The sequence below is a fragment of the Lolium rigidum genome, chromosome 6, assembly GCF_022539505.1.
Source record: "Lolium rigidum isolate FL_2022 chromosome 6, APGP_CSIRO_Lrig_0.1, whole genome shotgun sequence".
Classification (NCBI taxonomy): domain Eukaryota; kingdom Viridiplantae; phylum Streptophyta; class Magnoliopsida; order Poales; family Poaceae; genus Lolium; species Lolium rigidum.
The window spans coordinates 182,377,794-182,387,378 of record NC_061513.1 but is presented as its reverse complement, the minus strand read 5'-3'; positions in this window follow the sequence as shown (position 1 = coordinate 182,387,378).

Below are 9,585 nucleotides of genomic sequence, written 5' to 3'. Positions count from 1 at the left end.
TATTTCACTATCTCTTCGCCGAACTAGTGCACCTATTAGGTGTTTTGGGGACACAAGAGACTTCTTGCTTTGTGGTTGCAGGGTTGCATGAGAGGGATATCTTTGACCTCTTCCTCCACGAGTTCGATAAACCTTGGGTGATCCACTTAAGGGAAAACTTGCTGCTGTTCTACAAACCTCTGCTCTTGGAGGCCCAACACTGTCTACAAGAATAGAAGCACCCGTAGACATCAATATCCAATACCACAATAGTTTTTAAGCTATTTGTCCCATGAGCTATATATTGTAAAGTCGAATGATGGAATTTTAAAGGTAGCACTCAAGCAATTTACTTTGGAATGGCGGAAAAATACAATGTAGTAGGTAGGTATGGTGGACACAAATGGCATAGTGGTTGGCTCACGGATTTTGGATGCATGAGAAGTATTCCCTCTCGATACAAGGTTTAGGCTAGCAAGGTTATTTGAAACAAACACAAGGATGAATGGTGTAGCAAAACTCACATAAAAGACATATTGTAAACATTATAAGACTCTACACCGTCTTCCTTGTTGTTCAAAACTCAATACTAGAAATTATCTAGACTTTAGAGAGACCAAATATGCAAACCAAATTAGCAAGCTCTAGGTGTTTCTTCATTAATGGGTGCAAACTATATGATGCAAGAGCTTAAACATGAGCACAAAAATTGCCAAGTATCAAATTATCCAAGACATTTTAGAATTACTACATGTAGCATTTTCCAATTCCAACCATATAACAATTTAACGAAGAAGAAACTTCGCCATGAATACTATGAGTAAAGCCTAAGGACATATTTGTCCATATGCTACAGACGGAGCGTGTCTCTCTCCCATACAGTGAATGCTAGGATCCATTTTATTCAAACAAAACAAAAACAAAAACAAACCGACGCTCCAAGCAAAGTGCATAAGATGTGACGGAATAAAAATATAGTTTCAGGGGAGGAACCTGATAATGTTGTCGATGAAGAAGGGGATGCCTTGGGCATCCCCAAGATTAGACGCTTGAGTCTTCTTAGAATATGCAGGGGTGAACCACCGGGGGATCCCCAAGCTTAGAGCTTTCACTCTCCTTGATCATATTGTATCATACTCCTCTCTTGATCCTTGAAAACTTCCTCCACACCAAACTCGAAACAACTCATTAGAGGGTTAGTGGACAATAAAAATTAACATGTTCAGAGGTGACACAATCATTCTTAACACTTCTGGACATTGCATAAAGCTACTGGACATTAATGGATCAAAGAAATTCATCCAACATAGCAAAAGAGGCAATGCGAAATAAAAGGCAGAATCTGTCAAAACAGAACAGTCCAGTAAAGATGGATTTTATTGAGGCACCAGACTTGCTCAAATGAAAATGCCCAAATTGAATGAAAGTTGCGTACATATCTGAGGATCACTCACGTAAATTGGCTTAATTTTCTGAGTTACCTACAGAGAATTAGACCCAGATTCGTGACAGCAAAGAAATGCTGTTTCTGCGCGAGTAATCCAAATCTAGTATTCACTTTACTATCAAAGACTTTACTTGGCACAACAAAACATAAAACTAAGATAAGGAGAGGTTGCTACAGTAGTAAACAACTTCCAAGACTCAAATATAAAACAAAAATACTGTAGTAAAAACATGGGTTGTCTCCCATAAGCGCTTTTCTTTAACGCCTTTCGGCTAGGCGCGAAAGTGCATATCAAGTATTATCGAGAGATGAAGCATCAACATCATAATTTGTTCTAATAATAGAATCATAAGGTAACTTCATTCTCTTTCTAGGGAAGTGTTCCATACCTTTCTTGAGAGGAAATTGATATTTAATATTACCTTCCTTCATATCAATAGTAGCACCAACGGTTCGAAGAAAAGGTCTTCCCAATATAATGGGGCAAGATGCATTGCATTCAATATCCAAGACAACAAAATCAACGGGGACAAGGTTATTGTTAACCATAATATGAACATTATCAAATTTCCCCAAAGGTTTCTTTTTAGCATTATCAGCGAGATTAACATCCAAATAACAATTTTTCAATGGTGGCAAGTCAAGCATATCATAGACTTTCTTAGGCATAACGAAATACTTGCACCAAGATCACATAAAGCATTACAATCAAAATCATTGACCCTCATTTTAATGATGGGATCCCAACCATCTTCTAGCTTTCTAGGAATAGAAGTTTCAAGTTTTAGTTTCTCTTCTCTAGATTTTATGAGAGCATTTGTAATATGTTTTGTGAAAGCCAAGTTTACAGCGCTAGCATTGGGACTCTTAGCAAGTTTTTGTAAGAAGTTTATAACTTCAGAGATGTGGCAATCATAAAAATCTAAATCATTACAATCTAAAGCAATGGGATTATCATCCCCAAGGTTGGAAATAATTTCAGCAGTTTTATCACGAGCGGTTTCAGCGGTTTTAGCGGTTTCAGGTAATTTTGCGCGCTTTGCACTAGGATTAGAAACATTGCCAACACCAATTATTTTACCATTAATAGTAGGAGGTGCAGCAACATGTGAAGAATCAACATTACTTGTGGTGGTAATAGTCCAAACTTTAGCTACATTATTCTCTTTAGCTAGTTTTTCATTTTCTTCTCTATCCCACCTAGCACGCAGTTCAGCCATTAATCTTATATTCTCATTAATTATAACTTGGATGGCATTTGCTGTAGTAACAATTTTATTTTAAATATCCCTATTAGGCATAACTTTCGATTTCAAAAGATCAACATCAGAGACAAGACTATCAACCTTAGAGGCAAGAATATCAATTTTATTGAGCTTTTCCTCAACAGATTTGTTAAAGGCAGTTTGTGTACTAATAAATTCTTTAAGCATAGCTTCAAGTCCATGGGGTGTGTTCCTATTATTATTGTAAGAATTCCCATAAGAATTAGCATAACCGTTACAATTATTATAAGGATATGGCCTATAGTTATTACTAGAATTGTTCCGATAAGCATTGTTGTTGAAATTATTATTTTTAATGAAGTTTACATCAACATGTTCTTCTTGGGCAACCAATGAAGCTAACGGGACATTATTAGGATCAACATTAGTCCTATCATTCACAAGCATAGACATAATAGCATCAATCTTATCACTCAAGGAAGAGGATTCTTCAACGTAATTTACCTTCTTACCTTGTGGAGCTCTTTCCGTGTGCCATTCAGAGTAATTAATCATCATATTATCAAGGAGCTTTGTTGCTTCACCAAGAGTGATGGACATAAAGGTACCTCCAGTAGCTGAATCCAATAAATTCCGCGAAGAAAAATTTAGTCCTGCATAGAAGGTTTGGATGATCATCCAAGTAGTCAGTCCATGGGTTGGGCAATTTTTAACCAAAGATTTCATTCTTTTCCAAGCTTGAGAAACATGTTCATTATCCAATTGTTTAAAATTCATTATGCTACTTCTCAAAGATATAATTTTAGCAGGGGATGATATCTACCAATAAAAGCATCCTTGCATTTAGTCCAGGAATCAATACTATTCTTAGGCAGAGATAGCAACCAATCTTTAGCTCTTCCTCTTAATGAGAAAGGAAACAATTTCAATTTAATAATATCACCATCTACATCCTTATACTTTTGCATTTCACATAGTTCAACAAAATTATTAAGATGGGCAGCAGCATCATCAGAACTAACACCAGAAAATTGCTCTCGCATAACAAGATTCAGTAAAGCAGGTTTAATTTCAAAGAATTCTGCTGTAGTAGCAGGTGGAGCAATAGGTGTGCATAAGAAATCATTATTATTTGTGGTTGTGAAGTCACACAACTTAGTATTTTCAGGGGTGGCCATTTTAGCAGTAGTAAATAGAGCAAACTAGATAAAGTAAATGCAAGTAACTAATTTTTTTGTGTTTTTGATATAGAGTGCAAGACAGTAAATAAAGTAAAGGTAGCAACTAATTTTTTTGTGTTTTGATATAAGTGCAGCAAACAAAGTAGTAAATAAAATAAAGCAAGACAAAAACAAAGTAAAGAGATTGGGAAGTGGAGACTCCCCTTGCAGCGTGTCTTGATCTCCCGGCAACGGCGCCGGAAATTTGCTTGATGCGTGTAGTTGACACGTCCGTTGGGAACCCCAAGAGGAAGGTGTGATGCGCACAGCGGCAAGTTTCCCTCGGTAAGAAACCAAGGTTTAATCGAACCAGTAGGAGTCAAGAAGCACGTTGAAGGTTGATGGCGGCGGGATGTAGTGCGGCGCAACACCAGAGATTCCGGCGCCAACGTGGAACCTGCACAACACAACCAAAGTACTTTGCCCCAACGAAACAATGAGGTTGTCAATCTCACCGGCTTACTGTAACAAAGGGTTAACCGTATTGTGTGGAAGATGATTGTTTGCAAGAAAACGAGTAACACAAGTATTGCGGTAGATTTGTATTTCGAGTATAAAAGAATGGACCGGGGTGCACGGTTCACTAGAGGTGTCTCTCCCATAAGATAAAAGCATGTTGGGTGAACAAATTACAGTCGGGCAATTGACAAATAGAGAGGGCATAACAATGCACATACATGTCATGATAAATATAGTGAGATTTAATTGGGCATTACGACAAAGTACATAGACCGCTATCCAACATGCATCTATGCCTAAAAAGTCCACCTTGAGGTTATCATCCGAACCCCTTCCAGTATTAAGTTGCAAAACAACAGACAATTGCATTAAGTATGGTGCGTAATGTAATCAATAACTACATCCTCGGACATAGCATCAATGTTTTATCCCTAGTGGCAACAACACATCCATAACCTTAGGGGTTTCGTCACTCCCCGGATTCACGGAGACATGAACCCACTATCGAGCATAAATACTCCCTCTTGGAGTTAATAGCGAAAACTTGGCCAGAGCCTCTACTAATAACGGAGAGCATGCATGATCATAAACAACACATAGGTAATAACTTGATAATTAACATAACATAGTATTCTCTATCCATCGGATCCCGACAAAGACAACATATAGCATTACAGATAGATGATCTTGATCATGTTAGGCAGCTCACAAGATCCGACAATGAAGCACAATGAGGAGAAGACAACCATCTAGCTACTGCTATGGACCCATAGTCCAGGGGTGAACTACTCACTCATCACTCCGGAGGCGACCATGGCGGTGATGAGTCCTCCGGGAGATGAGTCCCCTCTCCGGCAGGGTGCCGGAGGAGATCTCCAGAATCCCCCGAGATGGGATTGGCGGCGGCGGCGTCTCAGTAAGGTTTTCCGTATCGTGGCTCTCGGTCTCGGGGGTTTCGCGACGGAGGCTATTTGTAGGCGGAAGGGCAGGTAAAGGGGCGTCACGAGGGGCCCACACCATAGGCCGGCGCGGCCAGGGCCTGGGCCGCGCCGCCCTGGTGTGTCGCCACCTCGTGGCCCCGCTTCGACTCTCCTTCGGTCTTCCGGAAGCTTCGTGGCAAAATAGGACCCTGGGCGTTGATTTCGTCCAATTCCGAGAATATTTCGTTACTAGGATTTCTGAAACCAAAAACAGCAGAAAACAACAACTGGCTCTTCGACATCTTGTTAATAGGTTAGTTCCAGAAAATGCACGAATATGACATAAAGTGTGCATAAAACATGTAGATATCATCAATAATGTGGCATGGAACATAAGAAATTATCGATACGTCGGAGACGTATCACTCATGAGGAAATATGTGGTGTTTTATCTTTCAATCTTGTTGGGCAGCTTTCACTAATGGACTAGTGGCTTCATCCGCTTGTCCAATAATTTTGCAAAAAGAGCTGGCAGCGGGGTTCCCAGCCCCAATTAATTAACTTTCATTAATAATTATCTTCACGTGTTTTGCCCTGATTCATCAGTAAGCAACTTAATTTTCCAAATAGACACTCCTTCATGGTATGTGAATGTTGGAAGGCACCCGAGGATTCGGTTAGCCATGGCTTGTGTAAGCAAAAGGTTGGGAGGAGTGTCAACCATACATAAAACTAAAGTACATGTGTAAACAAAAGAGAAGAGGGATGATCTACCTTGCTGGTAGAGATAACGTCCTTCATGGGAGCCGCTCTTTGAAAGTCTGTTTTGCAAGGGGGTTAGAGTGCCCACTACCATTCGTTGACAACAACAAACACCTCTCAAAACTTTACTTTTATGCTCTCTATATGATTTCAAAACTTAAAAAGCTCTAGCACATGATTTAATCCCTGCTTCCCTCTGCGAAGGGCCATTCTTTTACTTTATGTTGAGTCAGTTTACCTACTTCCTTTCATCTTAGAAGCAAACACTTGTGTCAACTGTGCATTGATTCTTACATACTTGCTTATTTGCATTCATCATATTACTCTGTATTGACAATTATCCATGAGATATGCATGTTGAAAGTTGAAAGCAACTGCTAAAACTTAAATCTTCCTCTGTGTTGCTTCAATGCCTTTACTTTGAATTTATTGCCTTATGAGTTAACTCTTATGCGAGACTTTTGATGCTTGTCTTGAAAGTACTATTCATGAAAGTTTTGCTATATGTTATCTATTTGTTAGCAACTATAGATCATTGCCTTGAGTCACTGCATTCATCTCATATGCTTTATAATAGTATGATCAAGGTTATGTAAGTAGCATGCCACTACAGAAATTATTCTTTTTATCGTTTACCTACTCGAGGGCGAGCAGGAACTAAGCTTGGGGATGCTTGATACGTCTCCAACGTACCTATAATTTCTGATGTTCCATGCTTGTTTTATGACAATACTTACATGTTTTGCTCGCACTTTATGATGTTTTTATGCATTTTCCGGAACTAACCTATTAATGAGATGCCGAAGGGCCGATTGCTTGTTTTCTGTTGTTTTTGGTTCCAGAAAGGCTATTCGGGCAATATTCTCGGAATTCGACGAAACGAAGACCCAACATCTTATTTTTCCCGGAACCTTCCAGAAAGTCAGAGGGGGACCAGAGGGGTGCCCTGGGGGCCCCACACGTGTGGCCGGCGCGGCCCAGGAGGGGGGCGGGCCGCCCTAGTGTGAGGAGGCCCCGTGGCCCCTCCGACTCTGACTCTTCGCCTATTTAAGCCGTCTCGACCTAAAACATCGATACCAATTGACGAAACTCCAGAAAGACTCCAGGGGCGCCGCCACCATCGCGAAACTCCAATTCGGGGACGAAGTCTGCGTTCGGCACCCTGCCGGGACGGGGAAGTGCCCCGGAAGCCATCTCCATCAACGCCACCGCCTCCATCATGCTCCGTGAGTAGTTCCCCCATGGACTACGGGTTCTAGCTGTAGCTAGTTGGTATTCTCTCCCCCATGTACTTCAATACAATGATCTCATGAGCTGCCTTACATGATTGAGATTCATCTGATGTAATTGGTGTTGTGTTTGTTGGGATCCGATGGATTGTTACATTATGATTAGTCTATCTATAAAGTTATGAAGTTATTGTTGCTGCAATCTTGTTGTGTTTAATGCTTGTCACTAGGGCCCGAGTGGCATGATCTTAGATTTAAGCTCTATACTTATTGCTTAGATTGTATCTACAAGTTGTTTGCACATGTCTATGTCCGGAACCAAAGGCCCCAAAGTGACAGCAATTGGGACAACTGGAGGGAAAGGCTTAGATATGAGGATCACATGTTTTCACGGAGTGTTAATGCTTTGCTCCGGTGCTCTATTAAAAGGAGTACCTTAATTTCCAGTAGATTCCCTAGAGGCCCGGCTGCCACTGGCTGGTAGGACAAAAGATGTTGTACAAGTTTCTCATTGCGAGCACGTATGACTATATATGGAAAACATGCCTACATGATTAATAATCTTGATGTTCTGTCTTAATGCTATTTCAATCCTATCAATTGCCCAACTGTAATTTGTTCACCCAACACTTGTTATTGGAGAGTTACCACTAGTGTAGATAGCTGGGAACCCCGGTCCATCTTTCATCATCATATACTCGTTCTACATGTCATTGGAAGTAGTATCAACTATTTTCACGGTGCCATTGCTCTCATATTACTGCTATCTGCTGCTGTGTTACTCGTTACTACTTGCTCTCATATCACTGCTGCTTTCACATCACCCCCGTTACTAGTGCTTTTCCAGGTGCAGCTGAATTGACAACTCAGTTGTTAAGGCTTATAAGTATTCTTTACCTCCCCTTGTGTCGAATCAATAAATTTGGGTTTTACTTCCCGCGAAGACTGTTGCGATCCCCTATACTTGTGGGTCATCACCTGCACTCGTACATCGACTCTAAAGACAACAAGAAGAAGTCAAGTCACCTACTGAGAGATTGTCGACAGTTCATCGAAATGCAGAAGCTCATCCAGCAGCAGCAACAGCCAACACCACCGCCACCTCCACCTCAGCACCAGGTCCAGCAAGCTCAGCCTCATAACCCCAATGAGTCGTTTCCACCACCACGTGGGAAGATGAGCATGATCCATAGGACATGTGTTTCGAGAAGGGAAATGAAGAAGCTCACCAGAGAAATCAATCTGGCAGAAAGAATTATGGCCAACATTCCCGAATATATCGAGTGGTCATCTCAGAGCATTATGCTCAGCAGAGCAGATCACTCGATGACAATCCCAAAACCAGGGCACGCTGCCTTAATAGTCGAGGCGCAAATCGGAGGGTTCAAGATGAGCAAAGTTTTCATGGATGGCGGAAGTGGATTAAACCTGATATTCGTTGACACAATCAAAAGTATGGGGATCACTATCAGGATGCTAGAAGAGACAGACACCTGTTTCCATGGGATTCTCCCCACTTCACCGGCGTACTCTCTTGGCAAAGTTTACCTAAATGTCGTCTTTGGCAAACCCGACAACTTCAGGAAGGAAAATATCGAGTTTGAAGTCGTAAACTGGGAATCGCGGTACCACGCTATACTCGGAAGACCAGCTTATGCCAAGTTCATGGTTGTGCCGCATTACACATACTCAAGCTGAAAATGCCTGGGAGCAATGGGACAAACATCACAGTCTATGGAAGTTTCTCACGCTCGGACAATTGTGATCGCGACTTTCAGAGGATCGCTGCGAAGTTTGGGGTAAATTAGGAAGTTGTCGATCTTCCTTCAAAGTCATCGGCACACGATAGTAAGGAAGATGAACGCGTTAGGAAGATGAAGAAGAAGCCAGCCGATCTTTCCCCAGAAGCTTCGACACTAAAAACTTCGGCAGCTGATGGCACATCAGTCATAGAAGAAAACAAGACACTGTCAATCACCGCCGGGACTCCTGGCAAAATCAACGACGCTTCCAAAATCGCTGACGCGATAGACAAGCTAGAAGATAAGAAGAGCCCTCCTCTTGCTTAAGCGGACGGATAGTATTTAGTTTTCTCTTCAACAGGGCCCTTTTTCGCCCCTTAGTTTCTTGCTTACTTTATTAACGAGAACTTAAGTTTTGTTTCCTTACAAAGCATTGCAGTAATTCGGAACCATATCATCATGAACCTTGTTTGCGTATTTCGGCGAACATTGGTGCAATGAAGAACACACCCAAAGATTGCATTCCAAAAAAGCCTCTGAAATTACGAGTGCTAAAGGATGCGAAATCAATGGGGACCCCGCTCTTTTCCTTTGCTATAGA